The sequence below is a fragment of the Camelus bactrianus genome, chromosome 9, assembly GCF_048773025.1.
Source record: "Camelus bactrianus isolate YW-2024 breed Bactrian camel chromosome 9, ASM4877302v1, whole genome shotgun sequence".
Classification (NCBI taxonomy): Eukaryota; Metazoa; Chordata; class Mammalia; order Artiodactyla; family Camelidae; genus Camelus; species Camelus bactrianus.
The window spans coordinates 72891715-72918018 of record NC_133547.1 but is presented as its reverse complement, the minus strand read 5'-3'; the positions used below and the strand labels follow the sequence as shown (position 1 = coordinate 72918018).

General features: G+C 37.6%; 1 protein-coding gene across 11 annotated transcripts in view; it reads left to right on the top strand.

The window, feature by feature from the left end:
* Window positions 1-26304, top strand: part of CHD9 (chromodomain helicase DNA binding protein 9) — a 209076-nt gene that overhangs the window by 35649 nt on the left and 147123 nt on the right. The window contains exon 1 of one of the 11 annotated variants that reach the window (XM_074370735.1): window positions 32-11005. The exons of 8 other annotated variants lie outside the window; for them this stretch is intronic. The gene's annotated coding sequence lies outside the window, so the exon portion shown is untranslated. Of the gene's footprint in view, window positions 1-31; window positions 11006-11107; window positions 11655-11731; window positions 11896-26304 lie in introns of those variants that run through there. 2 more of the 11 variants (XM_074370733.1, XM_074370734.1) reach the window with 2 other exon arrangements.

Here is a 26304-nt window from a genome sequence, read left to right as displayed (position 1 = left end):
GTTCTGTTTTCTCATTGGGACTTCTGCTTTTCTGGGTTTTAGATCTTGAGCTTCTGCCAAATATATATATATTTGGCAGAATATATATAAAAATATAAATATATATATTATATATATGTATTGTTTTTTAAAGAAAGAGTTTCCTTGTTTTCAAAAATGTCTCAAAATCATTGCATTTGTTTATCAGTATCAGTAAGATGTTATTAGTTGAGGTTTGCAAACTCTATGAAGCCGGCAGCTAATCTGAATGATAAGTCTTTTCTCCATTTGCCTACTACTGCTTGTCTGGTTACACCTGGCTGCCAATTACCACCTCAGGCATAAATCAAATCAACAAGTAGCCAACAGATATGATGGGAAGATTCTGACATATTATCTAGGTCAATAGCTTGTTTGGGGGGATTCAAGAAAATCTCTGTTTTGGTGAACAGATGTGATCTTTCTGTGATACTATATTGCTTATATATAATAAAGCCATATTTGCTACTCAATTAACTTTCTGGTTCACATGATTTGGTAAATTACATCAGCATTTCACAGTGATCTGCAGCTTCTGGGGGCTCTGCCACTCGAGCAAGTCTGGAAGTCTCTCAACTGACTTTTTAAAATTAGCTATAATTTATTGATAATGTTATAGGTACTGGTTTTATGTATATCATCTCTAAGCTTCAAATTATTTACACTGCAATGGAGACATTTTTATCTCTATTTTACTAATAAATAAAGAAACCAAGCCTAGGTGAGGATAAAGACGTACCTGGACCACACGGGATTCTAACCCATACCTGTCCCAGCTTTATTCTCAACCAAACAACTTTTAAGATTGAGTCTAGCCTTGAAAAGTTAGGAGGCAGGAGTTCTTCTGTTTGAAGCCTTGAGAAATTAGGAGGCAGGAGTTCTTCTGTTTTAAGCTGTCCTAGGATCAACTGCAAAACTGCTTTCAACTTGCAACTTTCCAGATCCTCTTACCTACTGATAACCCTTGAATGGCAGTTTTGTTAACTCATAGCTCTTCAAGTTTATTGCCCTGATCTTGATGAATAAGAGGGTCTCTGAATCTAAATAGTCCCTTCCATGGCCTGGACATCTTCAGTGGGAGATGAAAGAACTTTAGGTCTCGGGGTGGAAACAGACTTTTGGGGATGAATAATTGTATTTCTCGTTTTATCTCTTGGCTGAGCTGAGTTTCTCCTGTTGCAAAGGAAATGACTTGCCCTGTTGGTTGACCTACCTATTGTTCTGGTCTAATGGATTCAGTTTCCCTACTGGACAGTTTTTTTGTTCAGCAATTTGCTGGGCACATAGTATATCCTAGGTCAATATTTTGAAATACTGTAACCACTGGATTTTTTTGGGGGGGGTGCTGAAAAGTTCATTTACAAGATAGAAGGCCATCACTTTTGATTCATACACTGCAACACTTTCAGAAAATGTTTGTGAACATTATCAATAAGAAACAACAACAACGTGAGGCAGGCAGCATAGATGTTCTGATTCTCTTTTCTTTTTTTTCTTAAGTTTTTTTAGGGGGGGAGGTTTATTTATTTACTTTTTTAATGGAGGTACTGGGGAATGAACCCAGGACTTCATGCATTCTAAGCATGTGCTCTACCACTTAAGCTATACCCTTCCCACCCTGATTTTCTTTTACTAGGCAAGAAAACTTGCTGATCATTCATTCAGTTGGCAAATGGTAGGGCCTGGACTATAACTCAGATATTTCTACTTATAATCCTGCGTGTGCTCTGTTTTACTCTAGTCATCTGGCTTTTCTAACTGGAGGGAAAACCAATTGATTTTCAGCATGAGTCTAGCTTTTGTTAACAGTTCTGAAGGTGATTTTGAAAAATAAAGAAAAAAGTGTATTAATTGCATGGCTTGAGAAAAATATCAGTAATCCTTGTTTTTCCTTAAATAAAAAAGTAGAGGTCCCAATTATACATAAGGCTTGCCATAACAAAAAGTATGGATAAGTGGTTCTGAGCCCACCACTACTAGGAAGGAAGTGGATGGAACTGGGGACATGTTCCTCTTCCGGGAACATTGTTTTTTGTTTGCTTTGCAGCTCAAGTGATTGATTGATTGATTGATTGCCTCTGACTTCTATAGCTAAATAAAAGAGTTTGTTGATGTCTTTCTCTCATGGAGAAGAGAGAAGTGTGCTGGAACTTTCCCCTTTTAGTTTGAGGTTTTCAGAGCAGGTACTAACAGATGAACCTAGGTTAACGGGATGCCTTTTCTCTTTCCTGAGAGGTTAATCTTTCATCTGGTTTGTGCACCTTTGTGATAACTAGACAGGTATTTAGATACCACAAGAGCAGTCTGAAGTACACTTGGGTTGCCCTAGACAGAGATGACACAGGAATGACCTACCTAGAGGGTAAGAACATGGTAGTTGGGTAATTATTCAGTTCCATGTCACTTAGAGCCATACTTTCTACCTTAGTTGTACAAGCAATTATACAAAGAACTCTTAAAACATACTGATGCCTGAGACCCATCACCCCAAGGTTGGGGCAGGGGCTAAACAAAGGTAATTTTTAAATTTCCCAGGTGATTCTAACATGCCATAAGGTTTGAGAATCTCTGGTCGAGGCTTCCAGTCTCTTGCTCAAAACCAGGTGGGATAACCCCAAAGGACAGCAGTTCTTTCTGCCAGAACATTACAGGTATATTGGGCGAATGGTTCATTCAGTGTAAAATACACATTTCTTGAGCACCTGTGTTCTAGGTGCTGAGAGTTCTTCCAGGAACAAGACTGAGCCTGCCTCTGCCTCCAGATGCTGGCTTTCTCGTGGGCGGAGACAAACACACACACAGGTCTGTGGTGTTTAGATGGAAACAAACTGAGTGATTAGAGGTCAAGGAAGGCCTCTGTGAGGAGCCAACTTTGCAAGACCTGAAGGAGCAGCTGTACCTCGAGCCAAGGATAAGGCAGAGGGAACCGAGGGTGACAAAGTCCCGAAACAAGGAGAGTGGTATGTTTGAGGAACAGAAAAGACTGCAGTCACTTTCATTTATCTAGAAAGAGGAGTGGCCATAGCGAGCAAGCTCCAACCTGACATTTGTTATAGTTTTCACAAATCACTGTGTTCTTGCCAAATAGAACACACTTTGCGAAGGGAACACAAAGAGAAGTGTCCTCCGGGAGCCACGATACTGTGTGCTGGACAAAGAGGGCTCCACGCTATTAGCCCAAAATTGCTGACTATGAGAAAAAGTTAGGCAGTCCTCCATGAACTTAGATAAACCCTGAAAAGGGGAAAATTCAACTACGTATTTGATATTCAGAAAATTTGGCCTAATTCTTTAGTCTTTATATTAAAATTTTTTTTTACATTGTAAAATGATTATAAATCAATAAAAAATGTTTAAAAAATAAAAATAAAATGATGTCGAACTTGAAAAATAAAGATTTTGGGGGGTGGCAGTGAGGTAATTATGGTTATTTATTTATTTATGGAGGTGCTGGGGATCGAACCCAGGACCTTGTGCATGCTAAGCAGAAACTCTTTAGTCTTTTATCTTGTTGCTAACCATTACTCTGCTAGCCTCACTTTGGAAGACACTCAGTTCTCTGATATACTATTTTTGAGGTCTCTACCCAACCAAACTTTCTGGAAGGTGGAATATTTGTCAAATATCTATCATATTGGAGAAATCAAATGTGTGCCTGTAGGAGACCTAATTTTTTTCTTTTTTTTATAATTGAAGTATAGTTGATTTGCAATGTTGTATTAGTGAGACCTAATTTCTATGAATTTCTTGCTTTAAGAAGCATTGACTAAACTCCTTTCCTTCTTTTCACACAAGACTTCTACTTAAATTATACAAGATCACTAGCTGCTTAACATCTAATGGTAACCAGAGAAAAAAAGCCTCACTGATTTATTTTCAGCAAAACTTTCTAAGGCCTCTCTGCTCTTAAATTAAAAAAAAAATTATTTTCAATCACATAACCTGGAATTAATTTTCCTGGTTGGCATATTGTTACTCATCCACTATAAAACAAACCACGGAGTTCAGCACAAAGAAAACAATTATAGTTAATATGCATCCTTAACCGGAATGCCCAAGAATTCCAATAACTCCCAAATACTTTTACATAGGAGATGGTATGGTGCCCTGGTAAAATGAGTGCTTCAAAAGATGATCTTAATAAGAATGATAGCCCTTCTTAAGAAATCCATAGGAGGCAAGAAAAAACTCACTCAGTTATTAAAAAAAAAAACACAACAAAAACCAAAGATTGCTGTAATTGTTAAAAGATTTGTTTTATTCCTAACAATAATATGTGAGTTTTATAAGCTCTTTCCAAGACAGAAAAAGAAGTGTGAAACCTGGCCAATGGGATCATGGAAAGATGGTGACCAAATTACAGTCATGGCTATAACCAATGAACTTAATGGTGAAAAACAAGTCAAGAAATATTCGGAGAAAACCTAGTGCAATTTTCTCTTTTTTTGAAGCTTAAACAAGACAAGATGGATTTAAATTGCACCAGGATGGATTTCTTCTTGAAATAAGATGCCCATAATGCCTATAAAACAAGCCAGTTGATTAGAAAAATACACGTCTACAGTTTCCGTTAGTCCTTTGGCTCTGTGGTATAAGGCATATGTGTTTTTTAAGCACACCAATTACAGTACCCGTAAATGAAAGTTTAGTATTAATAAATGAATAAAAATAATTAATTAGTGGGTATTTATTTCCTTCACAAAATTTGCCATGAGGCGAAAAGGACCACGCCTATCTTTTTCATTATTGTATTCCTAGCCCCTAGCATGGTACCTGACACTTCACAGATGACCTTTAAATATTTATTGAATGAATGAATTTCTTAAATAGCAGCTGCATGTCATACATTTCATCCCTCCCAACATGATTTAGATGTACTTCTCCAGGAGCACTTATATTACCCAAAGAGCAGCAGATGGACAAAGAGAGGGAATAAGAGGCTCAGGGATGTCTTATCAAGGAAAACAGCAAAACCTCTTTTCTCCTGACGACCTTTTTAAGATGAGGACAAGCAACTGTTTATAAAAGCAAAACAGTGGACGATTTGAACTGTCAAGTAGGATCATGTTTTGAAGTATATTCCTACCTAAAAGCAGGAGATAAAATACATACAACTTACAGACTCTAAGATCTGTCCCTGATTACGTAGGCCTAAGAGTAAGAGTCTGAAGGATGGACGCCTGGCTGAGCACATCCTTTGGATGTTGTTGTTACCAGCAGCCTTGAGATTTGAAAACAATGTTGAACAGGCTTTGAGTTGATCTTTAAGGTGCTCTGAACTACTGCCGAAAGCCTGCCTGGCCCTCTTTTCTATCTGCTTAAACAAGAGCCTGAAAAGGAAGGCTAAAGAGCTTTCTAGTGATATCCTTACCCTTGTTCTAAAAAGAGCCTATGTTCTCCACTGAATTAAGGAAATTTCACAATTCCCAGGGGCTAATGTGTTGTTAGCTTTTACTCACTACTGAACCAACTCACATTCCTTTCAGATTTTTAGAGTGGAAAAGTCTCTGAGCTCTTCAAGCTGCTATTCATTATTGCAGAAGGATGAAAATCATGTTATATTCCATAATATAATGGGACATAAAACATTTAAATTATGAATCTATGTGAAATGTGTAAAAAATTTAAAAAGCATACCTTAACATTTATAAGTACTTATCGTTGGTCTGTGAAAGAACATCTTCTTTAGTGCCTCAGCCTGTCAATGAATGTCAATAAAGATGAGTGAAAGATACTTCATACACACACATTTGCTCAGTATCTATTATTAATAATTTATTATTATTTATATGGGAATAATAATTCCTTCTTCTGTAGCCAACACAGCTCCCAGCCTGGTACACATGCATGGTGAGGTTGCCACTCCAACAATCTTCAGATTAAAAACAGAATTTGCTGCTTATTTAATTTGATAAATATAATTAAAATATATCTGTTCCGTTTGTCTCAACATTTGTTCATATATATATGTATGTGTACATGTATGTATAAATATATGGATTAATGAATGTAATACTATGACAAAATTGGAAGTTGCTGATTCGGCATTACTTTTTAAAAAATAGCTTTATTGAAATGGAATTTACTTACCATAAAATTCACACTTCAGTGGTACTTTGTATATCCACAGAGTTGTACAAACAGCAGCACAATCTAATTATAGAACATTTTCATCAACCCCCAAAAGTACCTATTAGCAATCACGCTCCATTTTTCATCTCCTTCCCTCCAACCCACCTTAGGCAACCACTAATCCACTTTGTGTCTGTCTAGATTTACTTAATCTGGACATTTCATATAAGTGGAATCATATATGTGGCCTTTTACATCTGGCTTGTATCATTCTGCATAATGTTTTCAAGGTTCATCCATGTTGTAGCATGAATCAGTACTCAGTACTTTTTATGGCTGAGTAATTTTCCATGGTGTAGATACACCACTTCCGTTCATCCATTCATCAGTTGATGTTAATTTGGGTTGTTTCCACTTTGGGACTATTATGAATAATGCTGCTGTGAACACTTGTGTGGAAGTTTTTGTGTGGACATATGTTTTCATTTCTTTGGGGTTTCTGGGTCATGTAATAACTATGTTTAACTTTTTGGAGAACTGTGTTCCAAAGTGGCTGAACAATTTTACATTCCCACCAGCAATGTATGAGGGTTCTGATTTTTCCACATCCTCATCAACACGTGTTATTGCCTGTCCTTTTTATTATAGCCATTTTAATGGATGTGAAGTGGTATCTCATTGTGGTTTTGATTTGCATTTATTTAATAACTAATGATTATTAGAGTGCACTTTTCCATGTGCATATTGGCCGTTATTTATCTTCACTGGAGAAATGTCTATTCAAAAATATTTTGCATGTTTTAAAATTGGATTATTTGTCTTTTTATTGTTGAGTTGTAAGAGTTCTTTATACATTCTGGATACTAGACCCTTATCAGATGTATGATTTGCAAATGTTTTCTGTCATTCTGTCTTTTTTTGCACTTCCTTAATGGTGTCCTTTGAAGCACAAAGGTTTTCTATTGTGATATTCAGTTTATCTAATTTTTTTGGTTGCTTGTGCAAATGTCTTTAATTTTAATGAAGTCCAGTTTATATTTTCTTTTGCTGCTTATGCTTTTGGTGTCGTATATAAGAAACCATTGCCTAACTCAGTCTCCTGAAGATTTACTATGTTTTCTTCTTAGAGTTTTATAGTTTTATCTCTTACATTTAGGTCTATAATCCCTTTTCATTTATTTTTCGTATTTGATGTGAGGTAGGGATCCAACTTCATTCTCTAGCATTTGTATATCCGTTGTCTTTCTCAATTTAAATGTTTTCGCACTCTTGTTAAAAAATCAATTGACTGTAAATGTAAAGGTTAATTTCTGAATTCTCAGTTCTAGTCCATTGATCTATATGTCTATCTTTATGTCAGTACCACCCTGTCCAGTTACTGTAATGTTGTAGTCAGTTTTGAAATCAGGAAGTGTAAGTTCTCCAGCTTTCTTCTTTTTCAAAGTTGTTTTGACTGTTCTGTGGGTATCACTTCTGTGTCTCACTAAAGTAGGGTCTAATCCTTAGTTTTGCAGTTTTAGGATCTTGATTGTATTAGTTGCCCCTCAAAGTGAACAGTACCAGAGCATTACTTCATACTCCTCAAACCTGCAAGAAAATACCAAGTTTGATATGCATTTTGAGATATTCTTCTTTTTTGGTAACCTCAACCAAAACACCTATACAGGGAGTTTCCCTTTATAAATTAATAAAAATCTGCTTGATAAACATGGAATTGGAAACTAAGGCTGAAGGGAGGGATATAGTATAATGGTTAAGGGATATAGGCTTTACACCGTGGAAAACAGTATGGAGATTCCTTTAAAAACTAAAAATAGAGTTACCATGTAATTTAGCAATCCCACTCCTGGGCATATATCTGGAGAAAACTCTAAATCAAAAAGATATATGCACCCCAATGTTCATAGCAGCACTATTTACAATTGCCAAATATGGAAGTAACTTAAGTGTCCATTACAGATGATTGGATAAAGAGGCTGTGGTATATGTATGTGCATAAATATATGTGTGTGAGTGTGTGCATGTCTGCATGTGTGTGTGTGTGTGTGTGTGTGTGTGTGTGTGTGTAATGGAATACTCCTCAGCCATTAAAAAAAAAAAAAAAAACCAACAATGAAATAATGCCATTTACAGCAACACTGATGGACCTGGAAATCATTATACTAAGTGAAGTCAGTCAGAAAGAGAAAAAAAAAAATCATATGATATCATTTATATCATTATATATTCCACATATCATTTATACGTGGAATCTAAAAAGAAATGACCCAAATGTACTTATTTATAAAACAGAAACAGACCCACACACATAGAAAAAAAAGTTGCCAAAACGGAAAGGGGAGTGGGAAGGGGTAAGTTAGGAGTTTGGGATTAGCAGAAACAAGCTACTATATACAGAATAGATAAACAACGAGGTCCTACTGTTGAGCACAGGGGACTATATTCAATAGCTTATAATAACCTATAATGAAAAAGAATATGAAAAAGAATACATATATGTATAACTGAATCACTATGCTGTACACCACCAACATTGAAAATCAACTATACTTCAATTAAAAAAAAAAAAAAGAGTGACAGTCTTCAGGACCAATTCGTGCTAAGTTTGAATCCTATCTCTACTGCTCAATGATTATGTAGTCAGGGCAAGATTTTAAGCCCTCTCCATCTGTAAAATGGGGGAAATAATCCCTTTCTCATAGAGTCATTATGTAGATAAAATAAAATAAAAAATCCTTAACACAGTGCCCGGGACCTCATAGATTTCAGTAAATGTTACCCTACTGAGTACATGTGTAGAACGCATCATTTGGGGTGTGGAGAACTGCTCTCCGTTGTAGCACAGGCTTCCTAGTGACTTGAGTCGTTGTGTCTGCAGATATGGGGTCTTTTTGGTTTGAAAGGCATTGGGTAGGAATGGAGTCACTTTTACTCTGGAGTGGGATAGAGGGACCCGGAGAGCCTTGCTACCATCTGGCTCTGGGCATTCCATTGCCTGATGGAACTAATAGGCCAGTGTTGCCAGATTTTGATGTTGTTAATGATATTGATTCTTGTTAACTTAAATTGCAATTTAATGTAGCCTCTAAATTCTGGGATTCAGAGCCATCCTTTGCAACAGCTTTTCCAGAGCACACATATCCAGAAACCTCAGTTACCAAGAATGCTACTGAGATTTAAGAAATAAGTGAAAACCAGTCATTGAGCAGTCAAAATAGATGTCACAGAAACTTGTGTGTGAGTTCTCAGAGGAGAACCCACAGAAAATCTTTACTCAAAATTGAAAGTCTAAACTAATAGAAGAACCTGTGTCTAAGTTCATAGTAGAATACAAGCATCGAGAAAAAAAAAAACAAAACAAAAACAGGAAAGATAGTTGTTAGGTAGAAAAATGGAGAAGTGTCAGCCTAGTAGTGAAAAGGAAACACCAAAAACAAACAAACAAACCAGATATAGGTTTATAAAGTAATCATAAAAACAGCATTCTAGAGGTCCTTTATTATAGGGACAAATAAATCTACATAATTTTGAGGGCATTCATTGGGCATACTAGAATGCAATGTTTATATTAATAAGGATGCTCCTTAATCACCAAGAGTTGAGTAATTTTCAAAGGGCTGTGTTCAAGAAAACGTCAGTTTCTTAAGGAGAAAAGTTCTGTAAAGTAGGTAAAGTTTTCATTTAAATGGAATATCTTATTCTCCCAGTGATGCCAGATAAATGAGATGTTACTGGCCTTAAATCCGACTCAACAGGTTGAATTTGCAAACTAAAGCAGTATTCAAATAAGTAGTGTAAGGAGCTCAGAGATGGACTGTTTCCGTGCATTCTTATCCTAGCGTGTGGTTGTTATTAAGTATCCTTGAGGGGAATCGAAACTGTAATTGTAACTTTCTCAGCAGGATTTTCTCCCAGCCTCTTCAGTATCTCAGCTAAGCTGAGTTGTGTTGATCAACTGGGGAAAGCTTTAGCGGGGAATATAAAGGATGAAATTACTTGGCAAGTAGCACTCTATATACCGCAGCCATTCCTTTCTGGCCAGGCATAAACAAGCAGTGACATTGCTCTGTATTTCTTTGTAGAGACTGAAATTCACAAGATTTCTGTCAACTGAACGTTGAATGCTAAATATGACCCTCACTGGATTTGAAACACTAAACAGTTTCGAACAAACATATGGTAGGCTGACTGAAGTTCTAACGTTCCATTATTTTGTCTTCTCTCATTCTAATATGGATGGTAAAGTTTTAATCAGGTATTAAAACTAGCTCAGGCCCTGAAAGAGAGACCCATAGAATTTTAGAGCCGGGATGCTTTTCCAAAGTGTGTCCGGCCTCTTCATTTTTTACAGAAGGGAAAACCGAGGCCCTGGGACACGTTTTAATTTAATGTAGGTCATTCAGTTAATTAGTGACCGAGCTAGAGGGAACCCAGGAGTCCCCACGCCTGGGCCAGTGGTTTTCTACCATAATACCCTCCCTACTCCTGGTCCAGTGTCACCATCTCTCTCTTTTTCTTCCTTCCTTTTTTTTTTTTTTTTCCTTGGTTTGGCCTTTCTTTCCCTTTATAGTTGTGCAATTTAGAGCGTGGGCCTGAATATCGGGAAGACCAGTGTCAGTCCCAGCTCCCCACCACTTGAGGTGCGCGCTCTGTATCTAGATCAGGACTTGGGGCTGGGTCTCTCCTTAGCCTGGAGCCTTTTCCGCGGCAGGTGCTTAGCACCGGGACTGAATCGCTGCATCATCGCGGCGCCACTCTCCTCGCTCCCGATTTTACAGCACAGGCGGGCCCGCCCCACCGCAGTCTCGGGCGAAAGGAGAACGTGGGTCCGAAACCACGGCTGGGTCAAGAGGGAGGCTCTGGAAACCCTCGCGGTTCCTCGGCGGCCCGGGGCTGGCGGGGCGATGCCCAGCGTGTGAGTGACCTCGGCGCCGACCCCGCCACCGGTCAGCTGGCGGCCGGGGCGTGCCTGTCGGGCCTGACGTGGCGGCGGGGCCTCGGGGAAGGGAGAGTCGCCGGGAGGGCGCGGCCTGACGTGGCGGCCGCGGCGGGGCGGCAAGGGGAGCCGGGCCACTGCACTGCACCGCGCTCCGGCCAGAGGGCGCCCGGCCCCAACACTTCCCCGCCCCGAGGCTGCCCGGGGCTCCCGGAGTAACCGCCCCGGCGATTGGGTCGGCGGCGCGGCGGGGCCATGTTGGAGCCGGGCGGCAACCCCCGCCTCCCGCCGCCCTCGGCCCCAGGTCAGGCCGGGCCGTGAGGGAAGGAGAGCAGCAGAGGGGATCCTCCCTCTGGGGTCGCCTGACGCGGCGGGAGCGGCGGCAGGAGCCGCTGCGGTCTCAGCCGCCCCTCCGAACTCGGGCCAATCAGCGGCGCGGGCACAAATATGCAAATGACGCGCCGGTGTTGCCGGAGTGCCGCTCGCAGGGGCTGGTGGGGTCGTGCTGGGGGAGTGAACTGGGCCAATCAGGCGGGTGCGTGGCGGCGCGGGGGAGGCGGTGCCCCTTCACTCCTCCCTCCTCTCCCTCCCGGCCCCGCGCTGACAGGGGGGCCTGGCCGCGCTGCCGGTAAGTGCTGCCGCCGCCCGTCGCTGCCACCCGCCGCCCCAGGCGTGGGGAGGGAGCCCGGGGGCGTCGTGGGGCAGAGGTCGCTGCTCAACTGGTGGGGAGAGGCGGGGGCAGGTTCTGTCAGCCGGGTGGTCGCCTGAGGTCGCCCCCACCCGGCCAGCCGCGCGTGTCAGTCTCGGTCGAAGCGGGGGGCGGCGGGGGCGCCTCAGTCATGGCGAAGCCCGAGAGCCCGCGAGCGGCGGTGAGTACGTGCTGCCGCCGCCGCTCGGCCGGGGGGTGCGGTGGGGGTCGGGGCAGACGGGGCCGCACCGCTGCCGCCGCGGAGGTGAGGGCCCGGGGGCGGGCGGGCGCGCGAGGAGGTAGGGGAGGGGGCGCTGCCCGCACGTGCGGCCCAGCCCGCCGGCGGCCCGCCCCGCGCCTGTCATGGCTGCGGGCTGCGGCCCCCGCCCCGCAGCCCGCAGACCCCGGGGTCGGGACCTGGCGCCCCGCCTGTTGCGTGGGGTGGAGGTGAGGGCAGGGCAGGCAGGGCGTGGGTGGGCAGGACTCCCCTTCCCCGCCCAGCGTGAGGTCGGGGCCTCCAGTTTGCTCGCTTCCCTCTCGAGGGTCGGGCTTCCCTCCATCCTGCAGCCTCTTCCCCCGCCCGCCTGCTTTCTCGCCTCCGTGACTCATGACAGGGCGTCCCGGTCGAGCCTTGGGCGCCCTCGAGGCCGGGACGCCCCCGGCGCTTTCCCAGGCCTGGCCGGCCGGGTTGCGACCGCACTGTCTTTCTGTGATCCTCCGCCCCAAGGGGCAGTCCCGGGGGCCTCTCCACCTCCACAGCCGGGCCCGGACCCCGCCAGCCCCGGTGTGTGTCCAGCCTCTGCCGCTGCTGCTGCTTTCTTGGGATCTGGGTGTGGGACGTGATGGGTGGTTCCAGGGCTCTCTTCTCGGACATCCATCCCAGAGCCAAGCACGACCCGGAAAGCCTGGGTGTCTGACGGGCCTGTCGCAGTCGCCAGCTCAGCGTGGTTTCTGTTTGTTCCTTTTTTGGTTTTGTTTTGCCTTTTTTTTTTTTTTTTTTTTTGGAAAATAAAACTTTTCAGAACAAAGTAGGCAAAATTTTTTAAAAATTGTGCTGTTAACTGTTATATGGCTGCTTTTTTAGAACCCTGGATTTGATACTATTGTGATTTTTATCGATTTATGTGAAATACTCGTAACTCCCTCGAGTACCCCCCGTTAAATAAAGTTTATCTTCATTAATGCAATTACTATCACAATTTAGTTTTTCAGTTTTGCGTTCCACTTTTCACCCTTTCTTTTTCTCTGATTTCATACTCTCCCATTCTACTTAGGTAGCTATGATCTTGAACAGAAAAGAGGGCTTGTGTTTGTAGTGTTACTTAACCTAAACTCTGTGCATAATTTTACAGATACTTAGAACCACTAGGTCTACAAACACCTGAATGCACAGAAGGTGAACTTAAGGGGAGATTCCACATTGCAGAAGGAGGGTTGTGTTGTGTATGTGTGTGTGTGTGTTTTGTTTTTGTTTTTGTTTTTGTTTTTGTTTTCTTTGCAATAGAAGAGGATGAACATAGTGTTTCTTTGGATTTACCGAACTTGAATTTAAATGTGACTTGTAAATAACATATCACAGAGCCTTCCATGTTATTGATATTTGATAAATACTTGTTAAATGAAAAAATATCTGTTGCTCCAAGCAAGTTAAACTATGTCCAACACTTTTTTTATTTATGCTTCAATTGCCTTAACTCTTCACGTTAGTTATAGTATACTACAAAGTATTGGCAGGTCCTAGTTATCCTTGGGGAGTTTCCTGTAAACTGCAGATCATATAGTATAGACATAAAATGATCCAGAAAAAAAACAGAGTAGTTGCCTCCTGGATTTGCTTCCAGCATCTTTGTCATCCTGAAACAGTTTTAGGAGAGTGGATATTGTAGAGTTAAAAAACAAAAACCTTGTGATTGGTTAGAAGATGAGGTCCTAGGGACAGAAGATAGCATTAGGAAGAAAACATCCTGCTGGTGTAACCAGTAAAGGCCTTCTTGACTTGGAAGGAATGCTGATTGGAGAGAATCAGGACTTTATCACTTTACTACTGTGTAATTGTAGTCAAATTTCTTAAATGCTGTGAATCTTAGTTTTCTCCAGTTTTACAATTCTGTGATTGTAAGTATTCTGTGATATCTTCCTCTGAAATGCAAAAATCATACTTGGATTTAAGTGTTAGAAAAGACAGAGGTTTTGAAGCAAATAGTGGTTTTTTTGGTATTTCAGGTAAGATGGCATTACTTGAATACATTTTTAGAACAACCTCAAGTGGGCAAGTGTGAATAAAGATAAGAAAGTATTGTTCATGGAAAAAGCCCATGACAAGATAAGATTAATCATAGCATTTTTAACTTGGAAGTATCTTTAGAAACTTTTTGACTCTTAAACCCCTTATCTAATATAACTGAATTCCTTCCATAAGGCATTGAACTAGACCTTGGCAGTTTACCTAGGGAAACAAGATGGAACTGAAGGAGGGGCTTGTATAAATTTAAGAGGCAGGAACTGAAGTAGCATTACAGAATCAGAAGTGAAATCTTTTGAAGTTTCTATCAGTAGTAAAATAAAAATTTTGGTACATATGAACATTTTAGATTTTCTGAAGAGTTAGATCATTGATATAAATATAGTAGAAGAAAAAGTCAACCGAATACTTTGACAGAGAAGGAAAAAAATGAAATCCTAGAGAGATCAAAGTCTATAAAGGAAAAATTAATATGATTGAAATAATTTGCTGGGAAATTTCATCAGGTACCAGTATAGTGAATAAAGAACACAGATAAGCAAATGAAAACTTGAGGTAGTTGGTCAGAGTGAAAATGAGTTATGAAAACTAATTATGAGAGTATTGACATCAGAAGAAATTTGTTGACGCTGAGGAGATAGAACCATTTTATTGTAACCTTTCAAATGGTTTGTAGATGTTGTGGTCTTAACATGATTAATATGTTTTAACAAGATACAGATTTCTTATATGATGGTAGATTTAGCTTTTTTACACTTAATTTACTTTGTAAATGTAAGTTGCCACATTCTGGTTTTAGAAATCTTTTTTAACATGTTGTGTCTCTTTGCTCCTTATTTGGGCTTCACTCCCATACAGTCCACCTCTCTGAATTTTACCAGTCTGTGAGTACTCAGGTCAAATTCCACCTTGTCATTTGTAACCATTAAGAATTTCTCCTTCCCATGAAATCATAGCATTATTATTTGTCTCACTTATTTGGCATCATGTACAATTTATTGCCCTTGAGTTTACAGGAACACTTTTTGCTCTCTTTTAGAAACAGTTGGAAAGCTGATCAAGTGACAGTGGGACACCCAGAGGAGGGGAAGCCACTTTGAGCTATAATTTGTTTTCTGGACTCCAGGTCATTCATATCCATTCATTCATTCATTAGGCAGATTTATTAAGAAATCCCTTAATCTTCTTGTTAACTAATTATATGTGATATAATGTGATCCCTGTCTTTGTAGAATCTATAGTCTAATAGTGGAACCAGATAATGAACAACCAAAGAAATGTAAAATTACAGCTTGGGATGAATTCAATAAGAGAGGAGAACAGAGTGCTATAAGAGAGGAAAATGGGGAGGAATTTAGTTTGTGTGGTCAGAGAAGGCCTTCCAGGTGCAGATACTTAAGACATAAAGAGTAAGAAACTAGGCAGGAAAAGAGTTTCCTAGAAGGGTGAAAAATATGTCTAAGGCAAGAAAGAGGTTAATATGTTGGAAGAAATGAAATTCATCATGGCAGGAGCATAGTAATAGAGGGAAACCATGCAAAATGAAAGAGAGAGAGGCAGAGAGCAGATTGTATAGGGCATTGCAGGGCATGTTAAAGACTTTGGGTTTTACTAAGGACATTGCAGTCATTGGAGATTTTGAAGCAGAATGATTTAATTTAAATTTTAAAAATATCACTTTGGTTGAGAATGGACTGGAGAAAGGCAAGAGTGAAAGCAAAAACTTTGTGCTACTATAGTTATTGAGGTAAGACATGCTGGTCACTGGAACTAGGGTAGCAGCTGTAGAGGTGAAAGAATAGAAAAGGTGATATACGTGTATGTGTATATGTAAAGTTTGATTTGATAGAGGCGGAAGATGGGAATGGTGGGGGAATTGACAACTTGATGAACTGGTTGTAAATGAAAGGTGTCAAAAATGACTTTCAGGTTCCTGGCTTGAACTAGATAGAGGGTGAGATGTACTGAGATAAAGATGAGGCGGGGGAAAAAGGTAAGAAACCAAGTTTTGAGTACCATCCATAGACAAGTGCTTTAGAAGGTGGGGACTGCTTTTATCTGAGTGATAGGTGCCTCAGTCAGGATAGGTTTAGCTATGTGTGTGAAACCCACATTTATAGTGTATGTTTTGAGAGGAATGAGTAGACTTCATATTTATGTTATAAAAATTGGTAACTGACATTATCTTTTTTAACAATGTATCTCAGGTTTTGAAAAGTTTATTTGTGATTAGTATCTTAATAGAGGTTATATTTGATGTGAAGGTTTGAGAAAAAATTAACTTGAATGTAGTAGTAGATGAGCTTATGTAATACTTGGGTGATGGTGCAGAATACCAAAGTCTTATAGTCTTGATATTCTCAGGAAATTAGCAATCCTTAAAGTGATTAGCTTGTAGGCAGCCTGATAGTAAATTTATCATTTTTAAATGAGGCTTGTGGTGCTGATGAGTAAAAATTATAGGTTAGGTCATTAGTAGCTGTTATTTGTCAAATAGCTGTAGATATTGATGTTTTGTTGTAATTTGGCATTATTAAGTGAAGTTAACCAAGTGAATATTTTAAGGTTTTTTTTTTTTTTTTTTTTTTTTTGTACTTGGTGAAACTTTTTTAACCAGTAATTTTAAACATTGTTGTTGCTGTGAGGGGACATGGTTTGGAATCTGGAGGAAGGAAGAAAAGAAAGATTATTTTTCTTGTCCAGTTTCAGTTTAGTTTACCTGACTAAGCAGCAACCATATAAAGTATATTAAGTTTTATTCTATTGGCAATCAGTCACTGTTTTTCTGAAAGATAACTGCTGGATATCTTGTTAGTTCTTTTATAAGAAGAAGGAAAAGCTGGATAGTATAGTGGTTAGGTTTCATATATTTTGTGTAAAATTTGTTTTATCTTAAAATTTTGTGCTTTATCAGTTTGAGTAAAATAAAAATTGTTTTTCCTGTAATTAGCTGACTCAAATTCAATATATTTCTCTCTATATTTTCTCAGTTATGTTATCTTTGCAGTGTTTATCTTTAAAAGACAGTTAAATACTTATTAAATTTTTTTTCCATTCCACGAACTGGGTAGCTTTACCTAAAATAAATCTAGGAATTTAAGATGATAGATTTGGTGTACTTATTTAGTCTTTTATAGACAAAGCTGAGAAACCGAGTTGCCTGAGGTTCCTAGTATTAGGGAATATTTTATTTCAGAGGTTGCATAATTTAGTGAATTCACTGCATATCCAAATATAAAGAGTACACTTATTCTGCTTTTGTGAACATGGTTGGAATCAGTAGTATATGGAGCTTACTTAAGTCCTTTGAGAGACCATCCTTTATTTGTTTACCAGTGGGTTTTTTTTGAATGACATATACTCTAAGTGGTGATTTATAAGTTTTTACTTACTTATGCTTTATCTTGTTCCAGTTAGGTTTTTTTTTTTAAATTAGATTATAATTGACATTCAGAAAAGTGTAAATCTTAAGTATATAGCTGTATAACTTTCTACAAAGTAGACATTTCTGTGAAACTACCACCTAGGTCAAGGAATAGAATGTTCCTATTATTGGGACCCCAGAAGCTCCCCTCATACTCCCTTCCCAGTTATCATTCCCTTTCAGCCTTCCCAGAGGTAGCCGTTAATGCTTATTCCTAAAACCATAGAGTAGTTTTGCCTGTTTTTGAACTTTATGTAAATGGAATAATATAATATGCTTTTGCTTAACATTATGTCTGAGACTAATCTGTGTTTTTCCATGTAGGAGTAGTTCACTCTTTCTCGTTGCTGTTGATTCTAATGTATGATGGGCATGTTTTCAGTTTGGAGCTGTTATGAATAATATTGCTTTGAACATTTCTGTCCATGTCTTCTGGTGCACATGTGCATACATTCCTGTGGAGTATATAGTCCTAGACATGGAAAAGCTGGTTACAGTTATTTATGTGTTCAAATTTAGCAATAATGCCATATAGTTTTCCAAATTTGTTGTTCCAGTTTACACTACTTTTAGCAGTGAATGAGAATGCCAATTATATATTGTTACGTGTTTTGATTAAAATACCACTGTATTTGAAGAATCTTGTGCTTTTTTTTTATCTCCAAAGATGAATAGTTGATGATGAATAGCTGTTTCTATCTAAGTGAGATGTAGTACAAAGGAATATGGAATAGCAAATAAAAAGATTTTTGGTCCACAAATGAGTACCCATGTTGTGCCTGTTGGATTACAGCAGATTAGAACAAACATGGTTTTGTATTCTCAAAGTGATAGTCAAATAAGAGGCAGTTTTTTCTTGATCCTTAAAAATGTTTGGTTTTTTTAAAAGCACATTTTAAGGGGTATGGTTCAGTAAGAACAAAAAAAGACATCTATAACTTAAATCTTGAGGGTGATGGAAAAGTATAAAACTTTTAGTGAAAGTGAATTTGATAGTTATTAAGTGAAATGTACATGATACTTTGAAAAAAGCCCTGGGGAAAGAGGGGGAAATTATTCTGAAGATATGTTATTATTCCTGCGATGAATAGAAGTGTGTCAGAAATGACCAAAGTTCCTTGAGCTACTGATAGGGGTACATATCATTATATAAATAGGGACTCAAACTTGCTTTCTTAGTATGCTTTTGGTCAGAGACTTCAAGGAGGGCAATGAGATGGTATACGGTCTCATTAAAATAGTGGGAAATTGGGTTTTGTATCTTTATATCAGTAGTAAGAAAACAATTTTTAAGAATCTATAGTATTCCAAGAAAAACTGACTTGAGTTTCTCAAAGATCTGAATGTGAAATCACATTATAGAGGATATGTTGAGGAAGATGGGTCAACATTTGACTGAATTTGAAATGCTAAGTGGATTTGATAGAAATGAAATCACTGCATAGAAATTTGTATCTATTAAACAACTTTAAGTCAATCAGAAAAGCATGGAAAGCCATAGGAGAGAAAATCCAAGATAGTGTAGTGTCATAGAAGCTAAGAGAATTTCTAGAAGGCTGAGTAGTTAGGTTAATTGAATTGAGCTCAGAAAAATTTTAAACAGCATTTATTATGGACCAAGCACAGTGGTAGCTGGTATCTGAGATGATTAAGTCATAGGCCTTGTTCTTTTAAGCACCAAAAGCCTAAATAGTATATGATAGATGGGGAGGCATAGATGATTGGAGGTGTCATATGGAAGATAGCATTTGAGCTTAGTTTCTGCTGTCACTTTGGTTAGTAATGGTGAGTGTTTCTCAGTGGTCAAGGACAGGGAATAAGAGAACATTTGGATTTGTCTAGGCAGTTATTAGACATCTTTGAAAGTATAGTTGCAGTAATCTTATGGGGGAAGAAACTAAAGTACAAGAATTTAACAAGCAAATGAGTATTTGGAAAATGGAGGTGGTGGATAATTTATTTTTGATATTTGTCTTTGAAAGGAAGGATAGGAACAAGATTTTATTTGTACATTTTTGTTAAGGTAGCAGATATCTGCTGATGTCTGTTAGAAGGGAAGCAGGCAATTGCAGGGGGTGATTAAAGATCCTCCAGAGAGGTGGAATGTGTGTGGGCGTAAGCCCCTTTGAAAGGCTAGATGTAATGGTAGGTGTTAAGACATGAAAGATTTATCTTTGGAGAAGAGTCATGCTTCCTCTTACAAGAATAGTAGAAGAAAAAAGGGATAGATGCTTCTGAAAAGATGATTGGTGAATTTCAATTGGAAAACCTCAGAAGACTAAGAGGCAAAATTCTTGTGTGTGAATGGGGAAGTTAGGATTGAAGAGGGAAAACATGAAATAAATGCAAAGAGATAGCCTAGAAGCAAAGAAAAAGGAATTTAAACATTAAGCAAAAGCAAGGACTACATTGAAGGTAAAGGTTAGGTGCCAGGCATATAACAAATATTATAAATATCACAACTATTCAGAAATGTTAATTTAATCAAATTGGACTGAGGCAGGGTGGTAAAATTACAGTTTGGTGGATTGAGTGAGTTAAAAAGGACAGAAGGGTATTCACGGTGATGAGAGGACAGCATTGAGATAAGTAATGAAAGAATCCGAGGAGGTCTAGAGAAGCCTAACAGCCATGGGAAGGTTTGAGTGACTGTATTGGCTCTTGGGAAGTCAGAAAAGAGATGACAAGTGTGAGAGGGGAAGCTACATTTAGAAAGCACTTACTATATTTTAGGAACTTTGAATGTATTTCTAAACCCTGTAACAACTCTGCAAGCTAGATGGTGATAATCAACCTGGGTCTCAGTTTTTAGTGTATTTCAAACTTTGGACAATTCTGCATTTAAATCAATTTCCTGTTTTAAATATTAAATAATAAATATTAAATAAATAAATATATATATATATTCACACATATGCACACACATGTACACACACACTTAATTTGGTTATAAGTATGATTGATGTTCAGGACTGCCTCAATTAAACAACTTGACCTGACTCAGTAGCAACTAGGAAACTTGTAATCTGTTTTCAGTATCAGCCTCAAATTAGTTATTCCCAGTTAGCTTTTACCAAGAGTAGTGATGAGATTGTATTTTAAAGATTTCCCTTTCTGTGAGATGCAGAACAACAGTTAATTAAGTATGAATGCCAACAATGTAAGTAATTGAATTTAGTCAATGGCGATCTGCAGACTAAGATGTTAATATAAGTGTTAGTGGAGTGCTATTTAGATTAGTGGTTTCAGTTCTTTTAAACCAAGGAATCCTTTGTTTTTAAAAAATCCTACTGAAAAGCTCGATCTTAAAATAAATAAAAGGAAAATATTCAGGGTGAAATTTTTTATAGCAGAAGAAATAGGGGAAAGGGAAGTCTAAAGCCATTTCTTCCTTTCAGTGTCTAAGGACTACCCAGTAATCTATGGAGCACAGTTTGAAAACAGTATACAGTGCTTTATATGGATTATTTTACTACAGTTCTATGAGATCAGTACTGTTACAGTCCCCATTTTATAGATGAAGAAACAGCTTCAAAATGATTAAGTGATTGCCTAAGGTTACATAGCTAAGAAGTGCTAAAGACAGAATTCCAGCCTTACTAGTCTCTTTTCAGAGCCCTTTTAACCACTGTACTGTAGGGCCCCTTGTAGAATGACTTATCAATGAAAGTAGGATTCTTTGAGGGATAACTGGAAATTAAGCTTCAAATTGGATCATTGAGACATACTCTGTGTGTGGGGGGGTCAGTATATAAACATAAAATTTAACTACGTTAACCATTTTTAAGTGTACAGTTGAATAGAAACATTCTTAAAGTCAAAAATGATACATTGTTGCTTAAAAGAATGCTTTTGAATCTAAGCTATTGTAGTAAATATTAAGAATCAAGAGGTTTTGTTTTGTTTCATGTAATGACATTGAATTCTTGAAATCATTTGAATGTTTACTACGTGCCAGGAATTATACTTGTAGTTGTTAGGGATAAAGATGAGTGAGACCCATTTTCTGCACTCAACTTGTTTGGAAAATACTGGAAAAAAATTTTAATGGGCTGTAATATACATACAGGAATATTATTCAGCTTTAAAAAAGGAAGGAGATTTTGACATATGCTACAACATGGATGAACCTTGATAATATTATTAAGTGAAATAAGTCAGTTATACACACAGAGAAAAAATACTGTATGGTTCTACCTATATGAGGTATCCAGTGTAATCAGAATCAGAAACGGAGTAGATTGGTGGTTGCCAAGGGCTAGGACCAGGGGAAGGAGAATGGGGAGCTGTTTAAATAAATGAGTACAGGATTTCAAATTTGCAAGATGAAAAAATCCTAGAGATTAGTTGCACAGCAATGAATATGCTTAAAACTACTAAACTGTACACTTAAAAATATTGAAGATGATTTATTTCGTGTATGTTTTACCACAATTAAAACTTTAAAAAAATTTCTGTTTTGGGGGAAAAAAACTAATTGGAAAAGACATGTGCACCCCTGTGTTCATTGTAGCATTATTTATAATAGCCAAGACATGGAAGCAGCCCAAGTGCCCATCAGTGGATGAATAGATAAAGAAGATGTGGTATATATAATAATGGAATATTAGCCATAAAAAAGAATGCAATCCTGCTATTTGCAACAGCATGGATGGACCTAGAGGGTATTATGCTAAGTGAAATAAGTCAGAAAGAGAAAGACAAATACTGTATGATTTTTACTTATATGTGGAATCTAAAAAACAAAACAAATAGACATAACAAAACAGAAATAGAGTTATGCATACAGAGACCAAACAGATGGTTGCCAGAGGAAAGAGGATGGGGGAAGGAAAAAAAAAGAAGTGAGGGATATTAAGAGGTACAACCTTCCAGTTGCAAAATAAATGAATCACTAATATGAAATGTACAGTGTGGGGAATATTGTTAATTAAATAATACCTTTGTGTGGTGACACAATAACTAGACTTACCATGGTGATCATTTTGAAATGTATAGGAAAAAATAACTGTGTTGTGTAACAAGAGCTACAGTAGCTTTGTAGGTCAATTATACTTTAAACAAACATACAAAATCAAAGAAACAAAGATCAGATTTTTGTTTACTAGAGGCAGGGGTGAGGGCTGAGGGGAGGGGGAATTAGATGAAGGCAGTCCAAAGATACAAACTTCCAGTATAAGATAAATAAGTACTAGGGATGTAATGTACAACATGATAAATTAACACTTCTATATCTTATATATGAATGTTGTTCAGAGAGTAAATCCTAAGAGTTCTCATCACAAAATATTTTTTCCGTTTCTCCGATTTTGTATCTATATGAATAATGGAGGATCTCTAAAATTATTGGGTCACTATTTCATGATATATGTAAGTCAAATCATTATACTGTACCACTTAAACTTACACAGTGCTGTATGTCAAGTATATCTCAATAAAACAAAGAAAAAAATAAAAAATATTTTTTAAATGGGTCATAGGCTCAATGTCCAGATAATCACTAATGCCGTTTTTTAGAAAGTCTCACATAAGATTTTTTAAGAGGACAAAAACAATTTCTGCATTACATAGCATTCCTATGTGTTTTATGTGTATATTCCAAAGTTTTATGTGCATATTCTATGAGTAAGTATTTTTTGACTGCTTACCATATGATAAAGATACATCACATAAAAATTTCTGACCTTTTAGAACTTAGATTTTTCTGGGGAACATAGGCTTTAAACAGTTAAATATGTAGAATATATAGAATGTTAACTAATACTAAGGCAAAAAAAGTGGGGGCGGGGCGGGGGCGGGTAGAATGTGAAGTGTTGGAGGGAATGATGACATTTTAGATAGGTTGGTCAGGAAAGGCCTCACTGAGAAAGTTACTTTTGAGAAAAGAATTTATATGAAGTGAGGGAAGTGTACTCAACAAGTGCAAAGGCCCGGAGGAAGGAGTATGGCTTTTTTTTTCTTTTTTGGTGGTAAGATATATATGTGTGTGTGTGTGTGTGTGTGTGTATACACACATATGATAAAATTTGCTGTTTTAATCATTATGTGTACAATTCAGTGGCATCTCTATACATAATGTTGTGTAACCATCACCACTATTTCCAAATATTTTCATCACCCAAACAGAAACTCTTTACTCATTAAGAAATAACTCTCTCCTTTTTCCTCTTACCAGTCCCTGGTAACCTGTAATCTTCCTGTTTCTATGAATTTGCCTATTCTAGACATTTCATATAAGAGGAATCATACTTTTTTTCCTTTTGTGTCTTCTTATATTTAGCACAGTGTTTATAAGGTTCATCTATGTTGCAGAATGTATAAGAATTTCATTCACTTTTTGTAGTTGGATAATATTCCATTTTATGTATATACCTGATTTTGTTTATCTGTTGATGGCACTTGGATTTTTTCAACATTTGGCTAGTGTGAATAATGCTGCTATGAACATTATTGTATAAATATCTGTTTAAGTCCTGCTTTTAATTCTTTTGGGTGTATAGTATATACCTAGGCATAGAATTGCTGGGTTATATGGTAATTCTTTGTTAATTTTTTGAGGTACCGCCACACTCTTTTCCACAGTGGCTGTACCATTTTACATTCCTACCAGCAGTGTATGAGGGTTCCAGTTTCTCCACATTCTCCTCAACACTTTTTTATTTTCCTTTATTTTATAGCATCCCTAGTAGGTATGAAATGATATCTCATTGTGATTTTGATTTGCATTCCCTTAATGGCTGATGTAGAGTATCTCTTCATGTGTTGGAAGAAATGTCTTCTTTGGAGAACAGATCTTTGGAGAAATGTCTATTGAAGTCTTTTATTCATTTTTAAGTTGGGTTGTCTTCCCATTTTGTGATTTGTCTTCACTCTCTTGATAGTGTCCTTTGATGCACAGATTTTCAATTGTTATGAAGTCCAGTTTTTTTTTTCTATCGTCAACTATGCTTTTAGTGTTATATTTAAGAAATCATAGCCAAATCCAGTCATTTGCCTTTATGTTTTCTTCTAAGAGTTATATAGTTTTAGCTTTTAAATTTAGATCTTTGAACTATTTGAGTTAATTTTTGTATATGGTATAGGTTAAGGGTTCAGCTTCATTCTTTTGCAGGTGCCTCTTCAGTTTTCCCAGCATCAGTTGTGGAAGAGACTATTTTTCCCCATTGAATTGTCTTGGCATCCTTATCAAAAACCAGTTGACCATAGGTGTGAGGGTTTTTTCTTGGGCTCTCAATTCCAACCCTTTGGTCTGTATGTCTATCCTTATGCCGGTTACCACACTGTTCTGATAATTGTAGTTTTATAATGAGTTTTGAAATTGAGAAGTGTGAGTCTTCAGACTTTGTTCTTTGTCAAGATTATTTTGACTATTCTGGGTCCCTTAAAATTCCATATGAATTTTCAGATGAGTTTTTCCATTTCTGCAAAAAGCATAATTGGGGTTTTGGTAGGAATTGCATTGAATCTGTAGGTCACTTTGAGTATTATTGTCATCTTGGTAATATTAAGTCTTCCAGTTCATGTCTTTGATTTATTTAAATTTCATTATTCACAGGATGTCTTTCCATTTATTTACATGTACTTTAATTTCTTTCAGAAATATGTTAGTCTTCAGTGTCCACATCTTACATGGCCTATATTAAATTTATAACTAAATATTTTTTAATGATACTGTAAATGGAATTCTTTTCCTTTCTTTTTCAGCTTAAACTATTACTTTACTTTTTTCTTATAAATGACTTATGTATATATATTTTTTATTGAAGTATAGTCAGTTTACAATGTGTCAATTCCTGGTGTACAGCAAAATGCTTCATACATGAACATACATATATTCATTTTTATATTCTTTTTCACCATAAGTTACTACAAGATAGTATAGTTCCCTGTGCTATACAGTATGAACTTGTTTTTTATCTGTAGTTGTTTTCTTAATTTCCTTCTTGGAATGGTGATTGCTGTCTTACAGAAATAGAAGTGATTTTTCTGCACAGATTTGTAGCCTGCAGTTTTGCTAAATTCATTTATTAGCTCTGTGTGTGTGTGTTATTTATAGTTTTGTATAAGATCTTGTTATCTGTGAATAGAGATAGTTGTACTTCTTTCTTTCTACTCTGGATGCATTTAATTTTACTTTTTTTGCCTATTTTGTCTGCTTGGATTTTCCAGTACTATGTTAAGTAGAAGTGGTGTAAGTAGGCATCCTTGTCATGTTCTTGATACTGGGGCAAAAACATGTTCTTTTAACTTTGAGTATTATGTTAGCTGTAAGTTCATATATGGCTTTTATCAAATTGGGGAAATTTCTTTCTATTCCTATTTTACTGAGTGTTTTTAACAGGAAGGGTGTTATATTTTGTCAAATGCAAATGCTTTTTCTGCATCAGTTGAGATGATGTGTTTTTTCCTTCATTCTATTAGTATGATGTATGATATTGATTAATTTTTGTATGTTAATTACCTTTATATGCCTAGAATAAGTCCCACTTGGTCATGATATATATGTTGTACGTGTGTGTGTAATCTGTTGGATTTGGTTTGCTAGTATTTTGTTGATGATTTATTCATATATATTCATTAGGGTTGTTAGTCTTTAGTTGTTTTTGTTTGTTTGTTTGCTTTTTTGTTTTGGTAATGTGTTTAGCTTCAGTATCAGAGTAATGTTGACCTCACAGAATGATTTAGAAAGAGAAATGTTCCAATCTTTTCACTTTTGTGGAAGAATTTAAGAAGGATTGGTGTAAATTCTTCAAATATTTAGGGTAGAATTCACCATTAAAGCTATCTGGTCCTAGACTTTTATTTGTTGGGAGGTTTTGGAGTACAGATTCAATCTCCTTACTTATTATAGATCGGTTTAGATTTCCTATTTCTTTTTGACTGAGTTTTGATAATTTGTATGGTAGTTTGTCCATTTCATCTAG